General features: G+C 48.9%; 1 protein-coding gene, 1 non-coding gene and 1 pseudogene across 5 annotated transcripts in view; 2 read left to right on the top strand and 1 right to left on the bottom strand.

The window, feature by feature from the left end:
• DAAM2 (dishevelled associated activator of morphogenesis 2) overlaps nt 1-26,213 on the bottom strand; it is a 126,907-nt gene that overhangs the window by 80,495 nt on the left and 20,199 nt on the right. The window contains exon 1 of one of the 4 annotated variants that reach the window (XM_043907380.1): nt 11,794-11,921. The exons of the other annotated variants lie outside the window; for them this stretch is intronic. The gene's annotated coding sequence lies outside the window, so the exon portion shown is untranslated. Of the gene's footprint in view, nt 1-11,793; nt 11,922-26,213 lie in introns of those variants that run through there. 4 annotated transcript variants of the gene reach the window in all.
• The window catches only part of LOC122697713, a 107,971-nt pseudogene continuing 84,302 nt past the window's right edge, over nt 2,545-26,213 (top strand).
• TRNAG-CCC lies at nt 10,886-10,958 on the top strand. Its single transcript has one exon. It is a non-coding gene; the product is annotated as a tRNA-Gly (tRNA).

The raw sequence follows: 26,213 nt of genomic DNA, 5'->3' as shown, positions 1-26,213 counted from the left end.
ACACAGAACACGTTCAGTGCGTATCAGCGGGGAACCTGCGGCCTTGAGAAAACTGGAGCTTCCCCAGCGAGCAGATCACTAAGGAGGGGGGCCCTGGAAGACTGAATCCTGACCTCACTGGACCATAAGTCTCTGTTTCACATCACAGAAAAGACGAAAAGACCTTTATTGACCAGGCTAAGATTTCTTTTATTGCAAGTGATCAATTCCAGCAAGTAATTATTTTTCTTGCACATGTGAGTTGTAACGTACACATGTTCCCCAACCATTTCAAGAAGTCTTCAATAAATATTAGCTGCCTTCATCATCATAACTAAGTAAGTTCTTCCCAGACTGGTATGGAGGGAGGGCAGATTAGAACAAGAGCAAGAAACAGTCCTACTTATTTCAGATCTGAGTTGGAGCTGAAGGAGCTGAAGGAGCCTGGAGGGACCAGGAGAGAAGAACTGGGAGCGGGGGGAGAGAGAGCTGCATCTGGAGTGTTTACCCTCTATTATTTTCTGCAAATATACTCAAGCCCTCCCTTCTCAGTCAGGTTTAACTCTAAAGAATCTGCCTATTGCTCTGCCCTTTCCTCCCCCTCAAAAGGGCTACAGCGGAGGGGGCACCCGGACACTTACTCACTTAGCACCTGCCTGCGCTGTAATAGGGTCCTGCAGGCCCACCCTTCTGCCCACCCACTTACTGTCTGCGAAGCCCTAGAAGGACAGCATAGTGGTAACGAGCCAGAACTCAGGTTGCATGAGTACAGATCCCAGCACCACTGATCGGCTGTGTTGTCTCTGGCAAGTTACTTTGCCTCCCTCTGCCTCTCTGTGCCCTTCTGAAAATGTAAATAATAGTAATTTGCCTCCGAAGGTAGTTGCAGGGATTAAGTCAGTGGGTTAGTGGTCTTATACATGGTGATCAGGGTCATGCCTGGCTCCCAGCAAATACTGTGTAAGTAGCAATAACTACTCACCTTCTCAATGAGATTACTTAAAATAACCCTTCTTCCAGTGCAAAAAGGGAACCCTCCACACCGCTCGTGGAAATATAAACTGGTATAGCCACTGTGGAGAACAGTATGGAGGTCTCTTAAAAAACTATAACTAGAACTATCATACAATCCAGCAACCCCACTCCTGGGCATATATCTGCAGAAAGCCATAAATTCGAAAAGATACATGCACCCCAATGTTCATAGCAGGACTACTGACCATAGCCAAGACATGGAAGCGACCTAATGTCCATCAACAGAGGAATGGATAAAGAGATGTGACATATAAACACACAATGGCATATTACTCGGCCATAAAAAATGAATGAAATAATGCATTTGCAGCACCGTGGATAGACCAAGAGATTATCATACTAAGTGAAGTAAGTCAGAGAAAGACAAATATCGTATGATACCACTTAAATGTGGAATCTTAAAAAATGATACAAATGAACTGATCTACAAAAAAGAAAGACTTACACAGAAAACAAACTTAAGGTTTCCAAGAAGAAAGGTGGGGAGGGAATAAATTAGAAGTTTGGGATTAATATATACACACTAGTATAGATAATAAAGATTATCAACAAGGACCTACTGCCTAGCACAAGAACTCTACTCAATATTCTATAATAACCTATATGGGAAAAGAATCTGAAAAAGAATAGATATATGTATATGTGTAACTGAATCACTTCTCTGTATATCTGAAACTAATACAACATTGTAAATCAACTATACTCCAATATAAAATAAAAATATTTTTAAATGAAAAAAAATTTAAATGCAATATAGTCAACGATGAATATGCAACAACAGAAATAATAAAAGTTTAAAATTAAAAAAAAACAAACCTCTTCCAACATCATCCACTCCCTTTTCCCTCCTCCTATCTTCCACATAGACTTATCACCATACGAGATGCTATATATATTATTTTCTATCTCTCCCTGTTTGTCCATCATTTTTTTGTCCATCATCCATTGTATATCCACAGGGCCAAGAATTACTGCCTAGCACATAGCAGACTCTGTAACAAAGGATGAATACAGGAAATTTTCTTACTAATTGTATAACCTTAAGCAGATTACAGGGGCTTCCCAGGTGGCACAGTGGTAAAGAATCCACCTGCCAATGTGGGAGGCGCAAGAGACACAGGTTCAATCCCTGGGTTGGGAAGATCCCCTGGAGTAGGAAACAGCAACCCACTCTGGTATTCTTACCTGGGAAATCCCATGGACAGAGGAGCCTGACGGGCTACAGTCCATGGGATCGCAGAGTTGGACACCACTGAGCACCACCACCAGCATAAGCAGATTATGTAACTCCATACACCTCAGTCTACTCATCAGGAAAATGGGACTGACATGAGGATGAAATGAGATGACATTTGCGAATACATCCTCCCCAGTCCTTGGCACATGGTGGATGGATGCCAGCTGATCTGGGAGGACCAGTCTCAGCCTGGCTCAGGCAGGGCCTGCAATGGTTAATCCCCAAATCTCTTCCCCCGTGGCAAGGCAAGGCTGGACTGCAGGGCCACTGGCAGCTGTCCAGGTGGCGGAGAGATGTCAGAGGTGGGCGCCTATGGAGCTGCCCTGGTCCTGACGCTGGGTCCTGACCCAGGCAGCTGGAGTCTGCCCCCACCCCCTCCTGCTGGGAGACACCGCCTGGGCTTGGAGCGTTTCGGGTGCAGGAGCCAAGTGGTGGGAACCTCCGCCTGCCTGGGTCCCACGCCACATCCTGGCCTTGGGGGAAGTGGGCCCAAGGCCGGGCCTGACTTCCCAGCCGTTCCCAGGCGGCCTGCTCTCCAGCAGGCCCAGCTGGGTGGACTGAACCGGAGACCCATTGGGACAGGTCTGTCCCTCAGCACTGCCTCGTCCCCACCCACAAGGAGGGAGACACAGGCCTCAGCAAGGAGGGTCCACGTTCATGGCTCAGCTCTGTCGGCCCTGAACCCTACCCGCCTTCCCAGACCGGGGGAGGGAGCGAGTTCAAAGGCAGATGAGCCTCAAGTGGCCAAATCGCAGAGAGTACACTCAGAGGAGCTGACTCCAGCCAGAGTCTTGTCCCATTTCCCCCAGTTTTCCAACTTTCTGACAGCTTCCCCAAGAGTTCACCCTGTTCCAAGGCTCACCTGGAAAGAGAGGAGAACAGATGTGCAAGCTGAGCGTGGATGGGGAAGATGGACAAATGAAACCAAGCGTTTACCCCATGGGTCATTAATTCTAGTCACATGTGGAAGCCCCACTTCGTGCCAGGCACAGCATGCTGCAGGGGTGTGGTCATGAATAGAAGACAGACCTGGGGACTTCCCTGGTGGTGCAGGGTAAGACTCTGCGCCCCCAGTGCAGGGGGGGCCTGGCTTCAATCCTTGGTCAGGAAACTAGACCCTATAGGTCCAGGCTGCAATTAAAAGACACCGCATGCTGCATTGGAAGGACTGAGGCTGAAGCCGGAGCTCCAATACTTTGGCCACCTGATGCCAAGAGCCAACTCACTGGAAAAGACCCTGATGCTGGGAAAGATTGAAGGCAAGAGGAGAAGGGGGCGACAGAGAATGAGATGGTAGGATGGTATTACCAACTCAACGGACATGAGTTTGAGCAAGCTCCGGGAAATGGTGAAGGACAGGGAAGCCTGGTGTGCTGCAGTTCATGGGATTGCCAAGAAATGGACACAACTTAGCGACTAAACAACATACTGCAACAAAGACTCAGTGCAGCCAAATACATAAATATTTTTTAAGAAACAAACAAAAAAAGCATAGACCTGGTTACTAAAAAGGCTCTCAGTTGGTCAGGGAAAAAAGGTCCACAGGTAAGCAGGTTGGGGAGGGGGCAGAGTTGTGCAGGGCATGGTGGGAGTCTAGGGGCGGGGTCTCTAACATGCCCTGGGCAAGGAGGGAGGGCTGATAATCTGCAAGAGTGATACCAAGGTGCTTCTAGCAGGCAACATCTTGGGGAAGAATGCAGGGACTAATGAATGGAGAAAGGATACCCCTCACCAAGAGGCCAGCTCAGAATAGCCTTGGAGGGGGGCACGGGCCTCAGCTCCCATTCTCTTGGTCTTCCGGGACTTTCACTAGAAAGTAAGCCTCCCCGAAGGCAGGGACATGGTCAGGTTGCTCCCTCAGAGCTTAGAACAGTGATGGACACACATGGGAGGCACTCAGCAAATGGGTCTGAAAATGCTGGAGTGTAAACAAACTCACTCCTGACTCTCAGCAATCCCTGCTCTCCTCTGATCCCCCTGGCCTTCATGCAGGTTGACATTGCCCAGGTTTCTCTTGATGAGCATGGAAAGCTTGACCCACTAGAACTCTCTAACTGGTACCAAGTAAGTTGTCTCCTCAGCCTCCAACACAGGTGTCCGTCACAGGCACAAACCGTGTGGTTTTCCCCAAGTGCTGCTGGAATCACAGGCTGCTGCGGACGATGGCATGTTGTCACACCTTGGTCCCTAGAGAAGGACAGCATGGTGCTGCCACCTACACCAGCCCTGGGCTCCCTGCACGCCCATCAGCCCAGCTCTCAGTCCCTGGCATGGAAGGGATATGGGGGAGCAGGGGGCTGATCAGCATGCTCTGTTCAGACACCACCGTGGAGCTGGGCCCTGGGGAGATGGCCCAAACACAAACCACTCCTGCCTGCTTGCATCTGAAGCCTATTATACAGAGCCAAGTAAGTCAGAAAGAGAAAAACAAATATTGTGTATTAACGCAAATATATGGAATCTAGAAAGATGGTACTGGTGAACCTATTTGCAAAAAAAAACCACAAAGAGTATAGGTTCCCTTCACTTGTCATTTGGTCGATGTTTAACCGAGACCTACCTACTATGGACTAGAACCTGTCACTGGGACTAGGAAAGCCCAGTGGAAGCTACTGGAATCCTTGCCTTCTGGAAGCTCCTGGTTTACGAGAGTCAAGCAGAAGAGTGGTTTTCAAGCAACCTGCTAAGTGCTACATCAGCGGTAGGTCTGGCTGGCAGAGAGAGGAGAACTTCATCTCCCTGAAACCAGGGGAAGGGGGGCAGGAGACTTTATAGAAGTGGGGGGAGTGTTTGAACTGAGCCTTGAGGGAGGGCTAGATACCTCACCAGGTATCAATCTTCAGGCAGAGGGGATGGAAGGGCAAGAGTGAAGATACAGCCGGTGAGAGGAGGGGCGTGCAGAGATGGGTGTGGCTAGACCTGAGAAGTAGCCCAGGACTTGGTCTTGAGAGGACCACCCTCCTTGGACTCTGAAACTGGGTTTGGGATTTTCCAAACTCTCCTTAGGTCCTAACAGGATCCATGCTCAAACCAAGGAGGTCAAGGGGAAGCACATAGAGACCCTGAACGGCAGCCCAGGCTCACGCCCCACAATCAGCCAGCACAGGGATGTCTCAGTGGACCCCCACTCAGAGAGCCAAGGCAAAAGGGCCACTGTCTCTGGAGTGACCAAGTGTCATTCCACAAGCTCAGGTGCAAAAATCTGACCCTGGGAAAGATTACTCTGTTCTGCTTCTGGATGGTTCCACCTCCCTCTCCACCATTCCCACTCCCCCAGCCTTTGGGTAAGGAACGGGGCTCCTCTTTTCTCTGACTATCCTGCAGGGAGCTCTCTAAAAGATTTTGGGAACCCCAGGATTTTTTTTAAAATTTATTTATTTTTAATTGGAGGATAACTGCTTTATAATATTGTGTTGGTTTCTGCTGTACATCAACATGAATCAGCCATAGGTATACACAGGTCTCCTCCCTCTTAAACCTCTTTCCCACCCCTCTAGGTTGTCACCGAGCGCTGGTCTGAACTCCCTGCATCATGCAGCAAATCCACACTGGCTGTCTATTTCACATATGGTAACGTGTATGCTTCCATGCTGCTCTCTCAATTCACCCCACCCTCTCCTTCCCCCACTGTGTCCACAAGTCTGTTCTCTCTGTCTGCATCTTCACTGCTGCCCCAAAAACAGGTTCATCAGTACCATCTTTCTAGATTCCATATATATGCATTAACACACGATATTTGCTTTTCTCTTTCTGACTGACTTGGCTCTGTATCATAGGCTCCAGTTCATCCACCTCATTTAGAACTGACTCAAATTCACAGAAGCACAGGGTGCTGAGAGTGGAGGTGACTCTCCTTTTCAAGCCCACTTTACAGAGGAGAAAACCGAGGCCTGAGAAGCAAGGCCACTTGCCCCTGGGAAAAAGCAAACTCATGAGACCCCACAGCTAGAACTCCATCCTCAAATTCTCAGCAGCAGACAAACCCTGGCTTGGTTCTTCAGTTCTTGGTTTCCTCTAAATAGTTTCTCCTGAAGATAGTGTATATGAAACAACAGTTACAGAAATGTAGTAAATAAAAAACTCTGAAAACCTTTACCCAGATTCCTCAATGAATACTTCCCTAAAGACTGTGAATCCAGTGAGGGCCTCTCCCTCTGGAAGATGTTCCCTAATAGTCTAGAAACAAATTCACAACTTCTTTTGGTCTTTATCGCAAATGTTCTCTTCAAAGCCTGGAGGATATTCAGAAACTCTTTAAACAAGAGATGGTCTTCCCAATAGTCAGTCCAAAAGGTTCTGACCTGCCAAGTCAATGTTATAGAAAGCTGTGACTTCACACACAATTAGCATTATTCATCTACCATCAGTACGCGGTCTCATATTCCACGCCTGATTTATAGTATATTTTCCTTAATTAAAAAAAAATTTCCTCAATTTTTGCATGCAAATGGTCCTAAGGCAAAATGAGAAAAATTAGCAACAGAAGCTGAAAGCAAACAAATCCACCTGGTGTCCAGGGATTTGGGAGTTTGGGGAGGATCAGGTGGCATTTTGAATAGGTTTTCCAGGAAATAAGAGCTATTGGTCATATCAGCTATACAACATAAGGATTGATTTGGAAATTAAAAGGGAAAATAAGTGGGGCAGGGGAGGAGCAAGGGAAAGAGGGAGGAAATGGAAAAAAAAAAAAAACAGAGAAAGATCGGAAACTCCCCCTCAAAACCTCAAATGACTTGTGTCCCACTTTAGAGCACCACAAGGATTCTCACTTTTTGAGAGATGTGCTTTCCCCAAATGACCCTACCTTCCTGCGAATATGGCCTTCCCTGTGGGTGAAGTAGTCATTACCTGGGGAAGGCAAGGAGCCCTGAGATTCCCCAGGGGATAAAGGCAAGGGTCTCAAAAGTCAAAAAATATCTGCCACCAACTGTTGATCATTTGGACAGTTAAACCAGATACAGAGAGCTCACCCTACAACCCCTCCATCCCCAGGCTGAGCAGGAGCTAATCACATCTTTGTTATTTCTCTCCAGCATCTTTTCAGGGAGCCAGATACCTGGCCAGTAGGCAGGATGGAATAAGACAGACACCCAGTGGGGGAGGAAGCCAGGTTCCCCGAGCCAGGACAGGTATGCATATGTCTTATCTAATATGTGGAACATCCCCGCTGTCTCAGGCAGTAAAGAATCTGCCTGCAGTGCAGGAGACTCGGGTTCAATCTCTGGGTCAGGAAGACTGATCCTCTGGAGAAAGGAATGGCTACCTACTCTATTATTCTTGTCTGGAGAATTCCATGGACAGAGAAGCCTGGTGGGCTGCAGTCCACAGGTCACAAAGAATTGGACATGACTGAGCAACTAACACTTTATCCAACATTTACACATACCTACACCTTCTGGACACACATTCTATGTGTGCCTCATCCCCATTTCCCATTAGAACCCAGGTTCACAAAGCCCAAATGATTTGCCTGGACTGTTTGGTAGGGGTAGAGCAGGACTGGGTCTCCATCCTGCCGCCCTCGGCCCAAGGGCAGCAGGACCACTGCATGCAGTGTCCAGGCTGTGCAAGAGAATCCCCCTTCCACGGGGCTGTGTGACTTCACAGGGGCAGAAGCGAAGGCAGCTGTGCTCCTGGACCGCCCAGAAGCCCAAGTCCAATCCCCACAGATGTCAGATGACGCCTATGTCAGGGAAGGGCACTGGTGGAGGCCCGGCATTACTTCCAGGTACCCCAGAGAGTGTGGGCCAGGAAGAGGGTGGGCTGGGCAGCTTCTGCAGCAATCTACTGATATTTAGCTACATTTCCCTTAAGAAAAGATACCCTTTTAAACTCACACCAAGGCTCTGCATGGGTGAGCAACAACCCTGACCCCCTGGCAGGTCAGCCCTGCTAAAGCTATCCCTGACCCACCCCTCACTGCTCTCTTCCACCAGCCAGGAAGATGGGATAACCTAGTTCTGGAGAAGAAGACCGGCGAATTCCGGGCTCTCGAATCCTCCTCTGCTACCCTCATCCCTCTGGCCTGGATCCATCCTCCATCCGTTCAGAAAACACCCTGAGAGGGGCAGGTGGGGCAGAAATTCACACTCTGGGCCCTGCCTGGAGTCGGCTGCTCAGGATGCAGTTTCAGAGCCTCTTCTCTTCCTGAGAAGGCACGTCAGCACCTCTCCAGCTCACCTGGCCTACAGAAGCTGGGAGGCCTTTCCTGCACGCTGACATGCACCTTCTGCCCTGAATCTGCAGAACCATCACAGCGAGGGATTCAGGGCTTGTTTTCTTAATTAACTGAAAATGCTAACACAGGAGCCCGGGAGCTGCCAGGGGCCTGGCCTTCAGCGGCTACCAGAGAAAATTCTTGCTTTGAAATCAGGATCTCTCGTGTCCCCACTTGGGCCCCTCACGGGATGTCAAAATAAACAGGGCCACCTGATCACGGGGTGCAGGGAATGGGGAGGCTCAGGTTACAGGCCCAGAGATGGATTTGGCTCTGGGATGTTTCAGGGCCTGACACGTGACAAGATCTTGATTTCCCAAAATGGCTCTGCTAGACCCCAGAAAGCCACCAGCTGTGGCAGGGGCTCTGGAGGTGGGGAAAGGACAGGTCATGAGCCTTTGTGCCAACAGGACTTCCTGCCCGCCTGCTGCCCGGCAGGCACAGAGCCAGGGATGGGGGAGGCAGTGAAAATAGCCAAGTCTATTGATTCCTGCCCTTGAAGAGACACAGTGAGGGACAAATTACTAAAGTGCAGGGTGTGAAGGCAAGTATGAAGTGACAGAGTCACAGAGGAGAATTTGCTGTGTTGGAGAGGTTTCAGGGGTGCAGGGTCATGGCAGGACAAAAAGAGGGAACAGCTGGCCTGAACAAGGCATCAAAATCTTATGAGTAGATAGGACTGGGCGGGGTGGGGGGTGGCGGCGATTGGGGGCACTGCACAGACAGGGGTTCAGAGGCAGGGAAGAGATGAGTAAGTTCAAGGAAGGGCAGGCTGGGTGGGGCGGCTGGAGAGTGGGGCTCATGGGGGGATGAGAAGGACTCAGTGCTGAAGCTGGGCCCAGGGATGTAGAAGCGGGTGGGCGCAACACGTTAAGGAGTCCAACTAGCCACAGGGAACCAACTTGTTAGAGCCAAGTGAGAATGACAAAGACCTTGTGGCCCCCAAAGTCAAACTCTGTGCCCTCAGGTCTTCCCGGCTCACCGACTGCTAATGCAGGAGCTGGATGGGGCCAGAGAGAGGTCTGCGAAAGGAAACCCAGGATGATCGGTCAGGATCCAGGGAAAGGACAGGAACCGGAGGATAAAGATAATGAGAGCGTTGCTCACAGGGAGGTGTGACCACAAGTGACCTCACAGCAAGACCCAAGACCTCAGCAGGAAGAGGAGGAAGAGGAACAAGAGGTGGATGAGGAGGAGGGGGCGGTCTGGGTCCTGGGTCTCATCTCTGGCCACCTGTGCTGGGGGGCTCTCCGATCCAAATGGGGGGCCGGCCACCCAGCCCCATATCCAAGGCCCGAGGCTCGAGGCCAGCACAGTGCGCCTGCTCGTGTCCAGGGGGTTGAGGCCTGGGTTGCAGCCACAGTTCCGGATGTCAGGGAGCCTGCTCTGGCCTTCTCACCCAAGGGCTGGACCCTGGGAGAGGTCTGAAGTTCTAGGGTGGCCAGAGAACACCCCTCTTCGGGAGGAAACCACACAGCGCTCTCAGGAGGCCTGGCACTTTCCCTTCCCAGCCTCAGCACAAGCTGCCCCATCTGGAAAGACTTACAGAGGAGCTTCCATTTGCTAGAGGTCAGAGAGGGTGTGTTGGAAATGGGGCTCCCTGCCCCTAATTCAGGGACTTTCCTCTTTCCTGACTTGCATGTTCTTCTCTGAATCTCTGGACTGGGTTCCCCACTGATTCTGCGAGATCAGAAATCCATGCAGCTTCACTCCCCCTGCCCTGGACGGAGTCCAGTTCACTCTGTCCTGAGGGGGAGAAGGGAGGTTAAACCGTCTCTTCCCGGGATACCCTTACTGCACCTCCCCCTCCTGCAGCAGAGTCAGTGTAGCCTTTCTTAATCTTGGGTGTTTGGGCCTTCCAAGCACACAATGCAGAGTCCGGTTTAAGAAACAAAGCATTAACGTTAAACACTATCATTTTACGAAACCACTTGGTGCCAACTCGCACAGAAGCATAAACTTGGGGACTAAAATCTCAGGCCAGTAGTAGGTTCTGTGATGCCTATTCAGATGATTCAGAATGAACGCATTCATTTTTAAGATGACTATTAAAGTGAAAACAAAATGAAACATTTAAGGCAAAGAACATTCGCAAGCAGAGTTCTCAACACAACTCTCTCCCAGGGTCTCTGGGTTCATCTGGAAGACTCTGCCTCGGGCTGAGCACTGGGCTGTGGAGTCAGGCTGGTCAGGCTTTCCCCAACCTAGTGCCCAGCTGTGTCTTCAGCGCCCATCAGAATCGCTGGCACACAGAAGGATCTCAGGCTCAACATTTTTAAAGCAACACAGGAATGAATGATTGAATGAATGAAGACGTTGAAGTCCTGGTTCTGCAATTTACCAGCTCTGTGTCCCCAGGCAAGGTCCCTCGCCTCTCTGAGCCTCAGTTAATTCATCCATAAAAATCTCCAGGGACTTCCCTGGTGGTCCAGCGGCTAAGACTCTGCACTCCCAATGCAGAGGGCCCTGGTTCAAACCCTGGTCAGGGAACTAGATCCCACATGCCGCAGCTAAGAGTTCACATGCCTCAACTGAAAGATCCCACAAGATCCAGCGCAGCCAAATAAATAATAAATAAAATAGATATATTTCTAAAAACATCTCCAAAACTATTCATGACTCAAACAATTACTTCAAGGATGAAACGAAATGGTACCCCAAAAGCCCTTGGCACTGTGCTTGGCCCATTCAAGCTACAGGATAAATGGTAATTATTATTGTCACTTGTCAAAGACAGCTTTAATCTCATATCCAAACATCTTTCTAGATCTTCACACCCTGCCAATTCCATCATGGCATTTTTTTTTTTAATCTCAGTAAACCCTCAGCCACAGCCTGGCACAAGATGGAACAGAGGAAAGGACTCTTGGAGCAGAATTCGGCAGTAGCATCTCTGATCTGGGACTCAGGGACTGAACCTGCTTCTGTAGCCTGCATCCTCTGTGGGGGTCACAGACCCCAGCCCTCCCAACGATAACATCTGCGCATTCTCAGCGAGGCAGCTCACCTGTGCCCAGGCCTCAGGAAACAGGGCTGGGGGACCTGCAAAGTGGGGAGGTACCAGCTCAGTCCCATTCTGCCTGGGGAACCCTCCCCCATGCCTTCTCAGGCTGAGCTGGGGCAGCCCAGGGCAACGTTCCCAGGCTTCAGAACAACAGGCCTTCATTCTTCCCAACCCTGAGTAGACCTGCCTCCTCCCGCCCCAGCCCTGCCTGCTGTAGCTCGGGCAGCTGACGGGGTCCAAGGGCCCTGGAGACCAAGCCCAGGGCCTGGTCTGTGCCCCCGCCCGAGTCCCCAGCTGAGACAGAATCACAGTGTCACTCACTGCCTTTGGCCTGGAGCATCTTCGCACACAGCCCTCCCAGGCCACACTTTGTTTTCCCCAAATGAGAGAAAACTGACATCCCCTCCTTGATCTTCACCCCTCAGGCCTGGCTCCAGATGTTTCCAGATGTCAATCCTCAGCTCCCTGCCTCAGGGGTGACAACCACTAGGAGATGGGTGGGGCTAGCCCCAAGTCCAAGGCTCCCTACCCACTGGGAATCCCAGCCGGCCCTGCCCCCCGCCCCCATCTCCTCCTTCCCACATTTACCCATCAGATTCCATCCAGCAAGAATCACCAGACTCAATCCCAAAACTGCAATCCACAATCGGAGGTTTCTCTCACTTCCCAAGTTTATCCAGCTATTTTCTAACTTTCTTTTTAGGGATCCTGAGCTCAGCCTTTAAGAATGATCCTTGTATGTCCCAGAGCCAGGGCAGAGGGATGGGAGCCCAGGGCTGCAGTGGGGGGCTCTGGCCAGAAAGTCCTTCCTTGGGCATGGATTCCTGGGGGTGTGTACTTGACGCAAAGCAGCCTCCTTCCTAGGGAGGGTCCAGCCCACAAATCCAGCCCAGAAGGGTCCCAGCTGCAGCCTAAGGAGGCACCCAGCAGGGGAGGCAGGACTACCAGTGGAGTACACAGCTTGCGGCTGCTTTCTTAAAGGGACAGCCTGCCTGAAAAGCCCATGGGGAGAAATATACAGAGGAAGGAGGCTGTGGGGATGGTGGAGCCACTCAGAGAAAAGCTGGCAACAAGCACTAGGACCCTGGCTTGTTCACAAACCTAATCCTGGGACTTAAAAGGCTTGACCCTCTCCAGCTGTGTAGGACAATGAGACTGGAAGGCAGTTCTCACAGTCTGACTTCTCCACCTGCAACAACCTCCCCCCCCCCCCCCACCCCCCCCCCCCCCCCCACCCCCGCCCAAACCTCCCCCCTGGGGCGGGGGGGCTGGACTCACCCAGAGGGCAGTACAAAAACCCATAACAAATGTGAACCACTTCCTGTGTGCAAGACCCCTTCCTATGTCCTTTGCACCAAAGAACTTATTTGGTCTCCACTTGTGTACACAAGCAGGTAGGGCCGGGGGTGAAGAACCCACCGGCCAATGAGGAGACGTAAGAGATCGGGCTCCATCCCTGGGTCAGGAAGATCCCCTGGAGGAGCACGAGGCAACCCACTCCAGTATTCTTGCCTGGAGAATCCCATGGACAGAGGAGCCTGGAAGGCTTCGGTCCATAAGGTTGCCCAGAGCTGGACACAACTGAAGCGACTTAGCACACACATACTTGAGTGTGGAGATGCTGCTATTTTCATTGTTCCTATTTTACTGATGAAGAATTGAGGCCTAGAGAGAAAGCTGCCAAATGTTGCGGGTAGTAAATGGAAATATTTTGGGTTTGAACATATCTGGTTCTACTCAACCAGTGTTCCCTAAAGGGGTCTAGGGGAACCTCCCGATATCAATCGACAATGCAGATGAAGCTCCTACCAGGGTCAGGTTCATGCAGTGAGAAAGGCAACATGCAAAACGAGGTGTCCGCCCTCAAATGCTCTCTGGAAAGAATTATCCAGATAGTAGCACCAAACTTGTCTGGAAGGTGGAATTACTTGTATTTTTTTCTTCTTCTTTACTGTTTTATTTCCTACACTTTCTAAAATAAGCACTTATTCCTTAAAGAGTCGGACATGACTTAGCAACTGAACAAAATTTTAAAGAGAAAATTTTAAAATAAGATTCTGCCTCCTATCTCCTACTCGAATATTTCAAATGACCAGAGAATAGTGGAAGTTCTAAGAGGTAGGAGAGTAGCAAAATGAATAGGACAGCGCAGCAACTCTGTAATGAAATCTACATTTTACCCATTATCAATCTACAGGCAGCAATAGCTTGTAGATAGAATTAGAGCAATAGCTTTTTTTTTTCCCCCAACCAAAACCAAAATTAGAAAGTTTTTCCGCATCTGGTAATTAAAAGAAAACAAGACTCAGCAAAGACCCAACTCCTAAGCTCTTCCAGACCCTTCACAACGTGATCACCAGCGCCCTGCTGCTTGCCCCTCACTTGGTCCCATTGGCCTCACCCAGCAGCCAGGTCAGACTTCCCGAGGTCTGCCTAAGCCTAGCCAGCACTCTGACCTTTGCTTGCTGAGCCTTCTGCCTACGGTGCCGTTCACCTCCTCCGACAAAGTCCTTGACACTAAGGCCCAGCTTACAGTCACCGCTCCTATGGAGGCTTCCACCCTGACGAGCAGAATCGATTGATCCCTTCTCTGAGCTCCTATAAGCTTTGCCCATCCAGAGCATGCTGAGATCTGACATTACGGTGTATTCTAATGAACTTAGTGTCTCTGTTCACTTTTCCATTGCTAGCGCCAAAATATCTATGGAATAAGGCAGCACACGATATTGATTTCTTTTTAAGGAGGCTATTGTGATCCTCTAGTTTCTGACTGAAAGAAACATGTTCCTTCAGAGGAAACATTCTTTTTATTTTTTTAATATTTATTTGGCTGCATTGGGTCCTGGTTGCATCATGCAGGGCAACATGGCACACAGATTCGCCAGTTGGGGTGCACAAGCTTAGCTGCTCCGTGGCATGTGGGATTTTAGTTTCTGGGCCAGGGATCGAATCTGCATCCTCTGCGTTTCACAACGGACTCATAAATGCTGGACCCCTAGAGAAGTCCTGATAGATAATATTAATTAATATTTGAATAGCATGTATAGCTTTCCAGGTCCTTTCTCCAACATTATCTCACTTGAGCTACAACATAACTGGTGGTACTGGAAGCATCAAATATGAATACTGTGACAGCAAGTCATGTTGAGGCCCCTAAAAGTCTGCTCTCTGGGGGTTAGGTTTGCCTGGATGGCCATAAAGGACTGGCCTGGCTCCCAGACCCCACTTTTAGGTAAGATGGATGGTTGCCATCTCCTGGTCCTGTCCTCTGCATGCTTCCCAGAGCTCCAGTGTGACACATCCTCGCCCTGGGCTCCCCCACCAACCAGGAAGGGGGATGGTGCTTCCACGCTGGGCTGAAGAGTGGATTCTCTCTGGGCTCATGAACACAGCATGGCCAGAGCACTAGTGAGGCCACAGCTTCAAGTGAGAACCCAGAGTGATCCTGCCAGTTTCAGGGAGGAGAACCTTGTCATGCAGCTCCCACTGGACCCAACCAGGCAGCCAGTCCACAAACCCTGGCTCTGGAGGGGGCGGGTCATGAGGAGAGGGTATGCACCAAAGATGCCCACAACGTTAGATCCAGAAGGAAACTTTGAGATCCCAGGGCTCAGTGCCCCTCTAGGTAGCTGGGGAAACTAGGCCCAGACTAGGGAGGGACTTGTCAGAAGTATAGCGTGCGTGAGTGGCAAATTGAGGGCTAACAATTGAGCCTTTTCTCATCCAAGCAAGAAAAAACACAACCTGAAGACTCTGTACTAAAAGAAAGCCACAAAGGCCAAATTACTGTTTCAGGGCATTCTTCACAACATGCAAGGATTCTTGAATGCAACATCACACACAGAAAACAGTAACGGAAATAGTGAAGAAGTAACAGAGGAAGATGTTAACAGAGGAATCTTAAAATGTAGTACTCTTGGAGGCCAGGACGTGTCATAACCTACCTCTCATAACCTCTCCTGCGAGCGATAAGGGCAGGCAGGTCTCAGTCTAAAACTAATTCCACATCAAAAATAAACAAACAACCCAATCAAAAAGTGATCAGAGATCTAAATAGACATTTCTCCAAAGAAGACATACAGATGGCCAAAAAGCACATAAAAAGACCCACAACACTGCTAATTATTAGAGAAATGCAAATCAAAACCACAATGAGGTATTATCTCACACTGGTCAGAAAGGACATCATTGAAAAGTCTACAATTAATAAATGCTAGGAGATCCAACCAGTCCATCCCTAAAGGAGATCAGTCCTGAGTGTTCATTGGACGGACTGATGCTGAAGCTGAAACTCCAATACTTTGGCCACCTCATGTGAAGAGTTGACTCATTGGAAAAGACCCTGATGCTGGGAGGAACTGGGGGCAGGAGGAGAAGGGGATGACAGAGGATGAGATGGCTGGATGGCATCACCGACTCGATGGACATGAGTTTGAGTAAACTCCAGCAGTTGGTGATGGACAGGGAGGCCTGGCATGCTGCGATTCATGGGGTCGCAAAGAGTCAGACACGACTGAGCAACTGAACTGAACTGAATAAATGCTAGAGAGGGTGTGGAGAAAAGGCAAGCCTCCTACACTGTTGGTGGGAATGAAAATTGGTATAGCCACTATGGAGAACAGTATGGAGGTTCTTAAAAAACTAAAAGGAGAGTTACCATATGATCCAGCAACCCCACTCATGGGCATATATCTGGAGAAAACCATAATTTGAAAGGATACATGCCCCCCATCATGTTCACTGCAGCACTGTTTTCAATAGCCAAGACACAGGAGCAACCTAAATGTCCATTGACAGAGGAATGCATAAAGAACATGTGGTACATATGTACAATGAAATAACTACAACAGGCATAAAAAATGAAATAATGCCATTTGCAGCAACATGGACGAACCCAGAGTAAGTGCAATAAGTTAGAGAAAGACAAATATCACTACATCACTCATATGTGGAATCTATTTTTAAAAGTGATCCAAATAAACCTATTTACAAAACAAAAACAGACTCAGAAATCACAAAAACAAAGTTGTGGTTACCCAAGGGGGAAAGATGGGGGTGAGGGATAAATCAGAAGTTCAGAATTAACATATATGCACTATCTATAAAACAGATAACCAATAAGGACCTACTATATAGCACAGGGAACTCTACCCAATATTCCATAATGACTTATATGAGAAAGAATCTGAAAAAGAATGGATATACGTATATGTGTAACTAATTCACTCTGCCACACCTGAAACTAACTCAAGATTGTAAACCAAGTGGTGGTTTAGTCACTAACTCATGTCCAGCTCTTGTGACCCCATGGACTATAGACTGCCAGGCTCCTCTGTCCATGGGATTTTCCAGGCAAGTGTACTGGAGTGAGTTGCCATTTCCTTCTCTAGGGGATCTTCCCGACCCAGGGATTGATTTCAGGTCTCCTGCATTGCAGGCAGATTCTTTACTGACTGAGCCACCAGGGAAACCAGGTTAATCAAGTATATCCCAATAAAATAAAACAACTGAAAAATAAAACGATTTCTACATCAACCTTGCAGAATGCATTGGAATGGGGACCACATGGACTGAGGCTTGCTTTCACCCTCAGGTAACCGAATTCACAGCTGTGATCGTTACTGCTGCTTCATCAAGTATCACTGGTTTCCACTCCTCCCTCTAGGCACATAATAGATCGTGCATCCTGGACTCTTGTGTCTAAGTGGGGCCATGTGACTAATTCTGGCCCATGACTTGACAATAGATGCTGAGTGTTAATGATGGTTAATTATGATGGTTAATTTTATGTGTCAACTGGGTCAGACCATGGTATGATCCCAGATATTTGATAAAACTAGATATCTGCATGAAAGTAATTTTTTTTTAGATAGGATAAACATTTACATTGGTAGACTTTGAGTAGACCAGATTACCCTCCATAATGTGGATTCAGTTCAGTTAAGTTGCTCAGTTGTGTTCGACTCTTTGCGACCCCATGAATTAATGTGGGTGGGCCTCATCTAATCATCTGAAATGAAATGGCCTTAAAGAAAAGATGGACACCCTCCAAGAAGGAATTCTGCTCCTAGACTGTCTTCAGATTTGAGCTGCAACACTGACTCTTCCTGGGGTCTCCAGCCTGCAGGGGCTTCCCTGCCCCCACAGTCAAGCGAGCCAGTTCCTTAAAATAAATTAATGACAGGAAGGAGGGAGGGTAAGTAAGAGAAGGGTAGGGAGGAGAGAGGAAGGGATACAGGGATAGAGATATACACATCCTATTAATTCTCTCTGGACAACCCTGACCAATACAAGTGTCATTAGTGATCTTGATTCTAGAGCATTTAATTGTCAGAACCGGATCCTCTTCCCCTTTGGCACAGCGATCACCTACACTTGGGGAGGTGCCTGTTCTGCCAGGCTTGGTTCCTAAGTTTTATTATAATGAGTACAGGTCTTACGCTGACCCACTGCAAACAAGTAGCGTGAGTAAGAAAGAAACCTCTGTTTGATGTCACTGAACTCTGGGGACTCTGCGTTACCACAGCATAGTCTAACTCATACCGGCTGAAGTACTACTGGCTGTTCCTCTTAGATTTGAGATGCTAGAATATAAGGGAGGAAAAAAAAAATCAGAAAAGTAATGGAGCCATAAAAGGATTTTCATTACGGCCTCCCACGGAGCCCCAGACACACGGCTCTTCCTCTAGTTTTCTTCATCTGCCTTAGATCCTGCAAAGTCTTAACGCAGAATACAACCTCCATCATGTACGTGCACCAAAGGTACAATCTCCCTGGTGAAAGAAACTTCCCTAGAAAATGTTCAGAGTTCCACTGAGGAATCTGACCCTATGCCTGAAATGGGAAACTCGCCAAAGAACAAAAGTTTCCACTACGGCAACAAGAATGTTAAACACGATAAAAAATTTTTTTCTCAGTAAGAAAAATGAGACCATGAGTATTTATAAGCCAAAACCCAAAGGCCATTCCTAGTTCCTGTGAGGTTTCCTGCTGTAGCAGGGGGGTGGGGTGGGGGCTTGGGAGTCAAGAAGCAGATTAAACGGGTACTGGGGTGAGAGCGAGATGTCCTTGGCTCAAATGCAGGTGGGTTAAGTGTGGAGCCTTCCAGGAGATGCAGCTACAAAGTGTTGGTAATTCTCCCTAGGAATCGCTGGTGACCCAGGACCTGCTGGGACTCTGCATCCTTCTACTCAATGGATAAATCCAGTCCAGTAACCATGTATATAGGGCTTCCCTGGTGACTCGGAAAAGAATCTACCTGCTCATGCAGGTGACCCCAGTTGGATCCCTGGAGGAGGAAATGGCAACCCACTCCAGTATTCTTGCCAGCGAAAATCCTATGGACAGAGGAGCCTGGTGGGTTATAGTCCACAGGGTCGCAAAAGAGTCAGACACATCTTAGCAACTAACCAACATCAACAACCATAAATACACTATCAGAGGTAAACTCTGGGAGAGAGTAAGGTATAATGGACTTAAACTACTACAGAAGATTTAGCTTAGACCATTCTTAACTGAGTGTGTGTGGGGGGTGAGGGGCAGTGGCAGGCAGTTCCAGAGACACCTGGCAATTCTAGAGACAACTTTGGTGTCACGACCAGGGAACGCTACTGGCATCTGATGGGCAGAGGCCAATGATGCTGCTAAACATCCTATAAAGCCCAGAAAGACACCACCCCTCCTCAACAAAGGATTATCCAGGTAGCATCAAGGTTGAGAGATCCTGGTTGAGACTAAACCCCTAGTTGGACAGGCATGATGGTTTACAAGAAACAGCAGGACAAACATTCACAGATGTTCTGTCTGTGAAAACATTCACAACATGCTCTGACAGATAAGATAAGCAGATCCAACTCAATATTCATACACATATGTAGATAAACCAAAGTTGGCTGTGCCACTAAGGCACTCTGAGAGGTACTATGATGTAGTTTACATGCGAAGGGAAATATATTTCCCTGCTGTTCTCTCTTCCCCGAGAGGCAGAAAGGCAGAAAGGTCAGATGAGAAGGTCCGTTATTCAAAAGCTGTCTGATTTACAAAGGAGGCAAAGAGAAAAGTTTACAAGTGGGGCTGGAGGAACGGCAGCCAAACCACTCGGCAAAATAAAGAGGGAGCTGGTTAAGTTTCTGATGAGCCCAAGAAAGGAGCAAGTTAAAAAGTCCAAACCATAAGACTGCTCACCAAGCCATCAGCCTCTTAGAACAAGGCTGTCCAATCTTCAATTTCAACTGTTTGCAGTGTTGTAATGTAAACACCATCCATTTCCTCAAATCTCCTTCAAGTTTACCATGTTCACAAAGCCCTTGTGTAAATGGGGTGTGTGTGTGTGTGTGTGTGTGTGTTGTGTAAATCAGGGTATAAGGACTAAATTTCACATCTGGGTCAACACACTGCAAAAGAGAGTCTGCCTGCACAAAACCAGCAATAAAAAAAGTGAATGTTGACTGCTGGCCTACTATGCACCAGGCATTGTTCAAGCAGTTGACATGCAAACACACCAAACGCTCCCAGCTGCCTTGTGGGGAATGTGATGTTAACCTTATTAGGGATAAGCGGTCTGAAGGAGAGGGAATGTAAGCCACTCACTCAGGGACCACAGTGACTAGAGGTCAAGAATTCAAATCGAAGTGGTCCAGCTCGAGAGCCCAAGTTCTTAACCTCACAGCCACCCTTGCTCATGACTCACAGTAATTAATAATCTCAACTGTGTGTGTGCGTGCACACACACACTAAGTCATGTCCAACTCTTCGCGACCCCCTGGACTGTGGCCCTCCAGGCTCCTCTGGCCATGGCGTTTTCCAGGCAAGAACACTGGAGTGGGTAGCCAATCCCGTCTCCAGGGGACCTTCCGGACCCAGGGATTGAACTCATGTCTCTTGAGTCTCCTGCTTTAGCAGCCAGATTCTTTACCACTGTTCCATACTAGTTGGATGGAAATAGGAACTCAGGGCTGGAGGTGACAGGAAAAACTGAAGCCATCACCTCTTACTTGGGAATCTCTAGCCCAGTGGTTCTCAATCTTTACTGTGATCAGGATCACCTCCTGGGCTTGATAAAACACAAACAGATTGCACCTGCTGCTTCTGATGTAGCAGATCTGGGGTGGGGGTTGGGGGGGGGCAGGGAAAGGACTTGAGTTTCTAGCAAGCTCCAGGGGATACTGATTCTGCTGGTCCAGAACCACTCTTTAAGAAACACCGCTGCTTAGGAGGGATGTGGGGCTCCCTGTGCTTTGGGGGGCTGGATCCAGCTAATTTATTCTGAGTCTCAGAGACAGGGCTGCTCAGGTGACATCTGGCCACAGTATTGTCTACTGTGTAGCTGGAAACTGGAGAAGGCTAATGCTGAAGAGGATGGAGGAAGGGACAGACGGACGGCAATTAGACTTCAACCTGGAAGACTTCCTGGAGGAAGAGCCGAGTGGTGAGAAGTGGTGACACTGGACTTGTTGGTTTGATGCCCACTCTAGATACCAGGACTGAGGCGCTTGAGTTCCCTCCCTAGGGAAAACACCATCATTCAGTTACGTGCCCTCCCTGGAACCACTTGTCCTCTCTGGTGGCTCAATGGTAAAGAATCCGTCTGCAATGCAGGAGACTGCCTACAGTGCGGGAGATGTGGGTTCGATCCCTGGGTCAGGAACATCCCCTGGAGAAGGAAATGGCAACCCACTCCAGTTTTCTCATCTGCAAAATCCCCTGGACAGAGAAGCCTAGTGGGCTACAGTCCATGGGGTCACAAAGAGTCAGACACAACTCAGTGACACCACCACCTGAATCTGCAGCCACGAGAGGTTCCTTTCTCAACTGAGCATCTTTCCTTGCACTGACCTGAGATGTTCTGGAAAGCACAGCTGCCCCAAAGTAGGAGAAGATGAGCAGCTGATCTAACTGTCTGTATCCTGGGATCCACTCCCCCACCTCCCAAAAAAAAAACCTCACTAGCATGTTCTTCATGAGGTGAGTGGCTCAAGCCAAGAGCAGCTACATGAAAGAGACCAGCAGTGAGGAGAACTGTGTACACACACATATGCATGCAACACCCCAATCTGCCTCTTCCTTCCTTCTGTATCTGGAGGAAATTATCATCTGGTTAGTGCCCTCAGATGAACTGGGGAGGCAAATTCGCCAGTTGTGGTTTGTGAGGGAGTGAGTAGCCAGGGAGATGGGTGTCGGGGGGGAGCCAATCCACTTCCCTCTGGCTCTGAAATCCACAGTTATTTGCCTGGACCGGCCTAGGATCTCATTTCCCAATGAGAGGAATCTCGCTCTCTTGGTGACACACACTTTCCCCAAGAATGCTTGACTTTTCAATGAGGAATTCTTGTATATCTGGGATTCTTGGAATCAGGACAAACACAAACAGATTGCTGGCTCTATCCTAGGATTGCAAACCGTCTAGAACTCACAGGAGTAGAAAGAGAAGGGGAGGTGGAAATGGGGAGCACCATAGGGAGGCAATGGCAGGACTGAGATGCAGGACTCAAGGGTTCAAAGCCCCAGGTTCTCCAGAAGCTCCCCACTGACCCCTGGATCAGAAGACACCTTCCATGCTGTGACTAGATGGCCACCCGGGTGTGGGCTCAGTCATTAAGTCGTGTCTAACTCTTTGAGACCCCATGAACTATAGCCTACCAGGCTCCGCTGACCATGGGATCTCCCAGGCAAGAATACTGGAGCGAGGTGCCATTCCCTTCTCCAGAGGATCTTCGTGACCCAGGGATCGAACCTGCATCTCCTGCATTAGCAGGCAGGCTCTTTTACCACTGAGCCACCAGGGAAGCCTCCAGGAAGGGTGGAAAGGTAGAAATACAGGATAATGCTTGCTGTTGCTACAGAGTTATAGCAAGGTGAAAGTAACATGGTTGGTGAGATCCCCCTGGAGAAGGGAATGGTTATCCACTCCAGTATTCTTGCTTGAAGAATACCGTGAACAGAGGAGCCTGGCGGGCTATAGTCCAAGGGGTTGCAAAGAGTCAGACACGATTTAGCAACTAAGCACGCATGCCCCTTGCCCAGGCACCTGTCTAACCACAGTGCAGAAGGTGCCTTCTGATCTGGTGGTCAGTGGGGAGTTCACTATAAAAGGAGATGGGGATCCAGTGATCTAGCTCTGGTGATCCAGTGGCTAAGACTCCACGCTCCAAATGAAGGGGGCCCAGGGTTGATCCCTGGTCGGGAAACTAGATCCTGAGTACCGCAAATAAAGATCTGGTGTGGCCAAATAAATATTTAATATATATATATATATATTTTAAAGGAGAGGGTTATGACATATCAGGGAGTAGTACAGAGGACTAGGGTCTTCGAGTCAGGCCCTCTGTGTGGCTTCAGGAAAGGTGCCTAACTCTCGGAAACTTGGTTCTCTTTTCTGTAAGATGGGATAACACTCGCTTTGCACATCTGTTGTGAGCATGAGGCGTGCTGAAGTGTGCAAGTCCTGAGCCCAGTGCTTGGCACAGAGGAGGCCTTGGACGTATGGCAGGTATCACTCAGGGAGTTTGAGGAGGAAGAGTCTGGAAAGCTCTCTGTGTGGCAGGCCAGCTGCAGGAGGCCCAGCAGCAGGAAGATGCAGCTCCCGGGGTCAGCGCAGCCAAGCTTCCTACGCGTCCTCCAGCCCCTCGGGGGCTCCAGATGCTCTGGCAGGTTAGGGCCAGGCCACCCCTCCCCAGGCCACAGTGCAGCCCCAGCTGCTTTCATCTGAAGTGCTAATGTGTGGGTTCCAGGTCACCAGAAAGAAATGGTAGATGGTCTACAGGGGTCCTGGGTCCCTTGGCCTCCTCAGCTTAAAATGCTGGCCTCTCCATAAAGATCAGGCCAACACTCCAACCTTGCCGTCTAGAGAACCCCAGGAGCTCTTCATCCAACCAGAGAAAGCAGGGGCCTGAGTGTTTGCCCCCCACCCCCACCCCCCCAGCTCCTGCCAAAAGCTCTACAACCTGGGCAAACAGACCAGGCCCCCAGGGTGTTTTCCGTCTAACTGAGAAGGCAAAACATAGACATGAAAGGCTTAAGAAATACAGAAAAACAAGGGGGAAAGAAAACAGTTGTCTTTCCAAGGCACTCATGTACGCAGAGGGATCATGAGCTGACCTGGGGAATCCACAGTCCACATGGTTAATCTGGGGAGACTTTCAAGGGGGAGCGGAGCTGGGTGGGGCAGCCACTCAGGGTCACCCACCAGCTCCCCCCCAAATCCCCTCTCTTAGGCCCTGTGGCCCGACTGCAGGAGAATGGGCACTCTTGCCTGAAATAGTAAATTTACATAACCTCCCCATTGCAGCGATGCTCCGCGCGGCTCTGGTTACAACAACAAGGGTTTAAGAACAGGAGAGTTTGCAATGGCAAAGGCAGAGGGGGGAAAACAAAACAAAATCCACATGAGGTTTTCATTTGCTTTAGCCACGTGAGAATGGCCCTGTAGATCCAGCTATAAATACCCCACTGCCATTGCCGCAAGATGGAAAATCGTGCACACGCACATGCGCGCACACACACACACACACACACAAGACAAGCCTTCTCAAACAGTTCGTGGGCTTAAGAATGCAAATCAATGTTTCTAAGAATATCTGCCTTGAGAAGATAACAGTACTGGATTCCATCTTGTGCCGAGTCCTCCCCAAACATACTGGACAGGACTGGCAAAGATGCGGCCGCACAGTCATCACCAGGGTGAAACGCAGAGCTGTCCCCACAGCCTCCAGGCCAAGCCAAAGAGGCCACAGACAGGGCTGAGGGGTCAGGTTTTACACCAAATCCCTCAGAAGGAAGTGGAGACCCTCCCCACCCCTCAAGCTGTTTGACCCAGGACACCTTAGATCCAATTACCTGGAAGCAGAGCCTGAGACAGAGGTTCGTATACATGGCATGTACTGAGGTCATGCTCTCAGGAGAAACCAGGAAGGGAATAAGGGAAAGAAAGGGGAAGGATCTGCCAAGAATGTGGTTTTAGGAGAAGTCGAGCTTCAGCCCAATTCAGGGGGAGCTCTGGAGAAGGAAGGGAATTGCCATATCTACCCCAGTTGGGGCGAGGGAGTGGGGCTTTTGTACCTTTTCCCCAGTTAGTCATTGGCCACAGGATGCAGGGGAAGGTGGGGGTAAGTATGATGTAATTCCCAGGCACCTCGGGGTGAGAAGGTTCAATAACCACAAGGCAGTCCCCACAGGTGTGAGCCATTAGCTGGAATACCCACGGCGGCCAGAGGGGCAGAGGGGCCTGCATGGGGCACCAACAGCATCTTCCCAATGAGTTGGTGAGCCCAAGCACTTTATTGCTTAGAGTATTTTCTATTGATTACAAAGAGTAGTTGGTTTCCTTGCTTGCTTTTATTTCTTTGGCATGGGATGCTTTTAGAATAAATCCGCCGAAGAGAGAAGCAAAGATTTGATCAATCAATATGGCGCATGATGTGAACGGCCCACCTAACATTAATTCTCTTCTTTTTCCATACTAATAGGTCCCTGGTCTGGTTTGAAGCATCAAAATACCCATTTTAAAAGTTTTTAGCTTCTCCTCAGACTCTTGCAGTTTGAAGTCCCCTTAACAGAGTTTCAACCAGTTTCTAGAGGTTGGAAAAAAGCTTGTTAAAAGCTTTTCAGAAAAGCTTATTAAAGAGAACGAATTAGCTGATATGCACTTTTTGTACTTTGCCCTTCTCTTTCTTCCTGCCTGGGATGCAGATGTGAAGCTAGCGGTGATGCAGCCATCTTGTAACCATGAGAAAATAAGCACAAAAACAAAAATCTATTCTAAGGAAGGCTGAAGTAGAGAGACAGAAGGAGCTCATGTCCCTCATAGCACTGTGGTGCTACTCTGCCAACTCAGGACTGCATCTACTGTCTTGAAAATGAGAAAAATACAGAACCCGAGTTGATGGAGCCACTCTAGTGGGGCTTCTGAATTCCATGGACAGAGGAACCTGGTGGGGCTACAGTCCATGGGGTTTCAAGAGTCGGACATGACTTAGCAACTAAACCACCACCACCATCACCACATAGCTGAACAAAAATTCTAACTGATACACGTCTAAAAACACTAGTTCTATGGGGTGTCCTATGGAAAAAGTCCTCTTCAGATAAAGAAATTGAGAGAACACTATTTAAACAATGTGAAACCAGATTTGACTGGTTTCTAAAAACACTAGTTCTATGGGGTGTCCTATGGAAAAAGTCCTCTTCAGATAAAGAAATTGAGAGAACACTATTTAAACAATGTGAAACCAGATTTAACTACAGTGCCTCTCTGAGCATTGTGGCTCTGTGAGCAAAAGAAGGGCAAAGATGGAATGGCTGCTTCAATTTCTTTGACCACAGAACTTTCTTCCCAGGGCCATAGTGGGAACCCAGTGGTTTATCAAATGAGGTTTGGGAAACACAAGTCAAGATGGCCCTTCAGACTTTTCCTTCCAAACACTTCACAATTCCCCACCTAGAGGGGACCAAGCTGATGGCCAGGTCCACAAGCACCCATGTCACCTGTGATGGGACGTGAGTGGGAGTCAAAGAATTGAGGGCTGCGAGGTGCTCTGGAAAAGGGCATTGACCTAGGTCAGTTAAAAGATTCAAAGAGGTGTCAAGTCCTCTGGACTCTTGGAGTCCTTACTCCTTTTCCCAAGTGGTGATTGGTATTCACCTCCAGGAAGAACGATGGTGCTGATAATCACCAACCTTTATGGAGCATTTATTGTGTACTAGGCCCTGTGCCTCATATGATGTCCCCGTGTAACCCCTGCAAC

This window comes from Cervus elaphus, chromosome 7 (assembly GCF_910594005.1).
Source record: "Cervus elaphus chromosome 7, mCerEla1.1, whole genome shotgun sequence".
NCBI lineage: Eukaryota > Metazoa > Chordata > Mammalia > Artiodactyla > Cervidae > Cervus > Cervus elaphus.
This window is presented reverse-complemented; position numbering and strand designations above follow the sequence as displayed.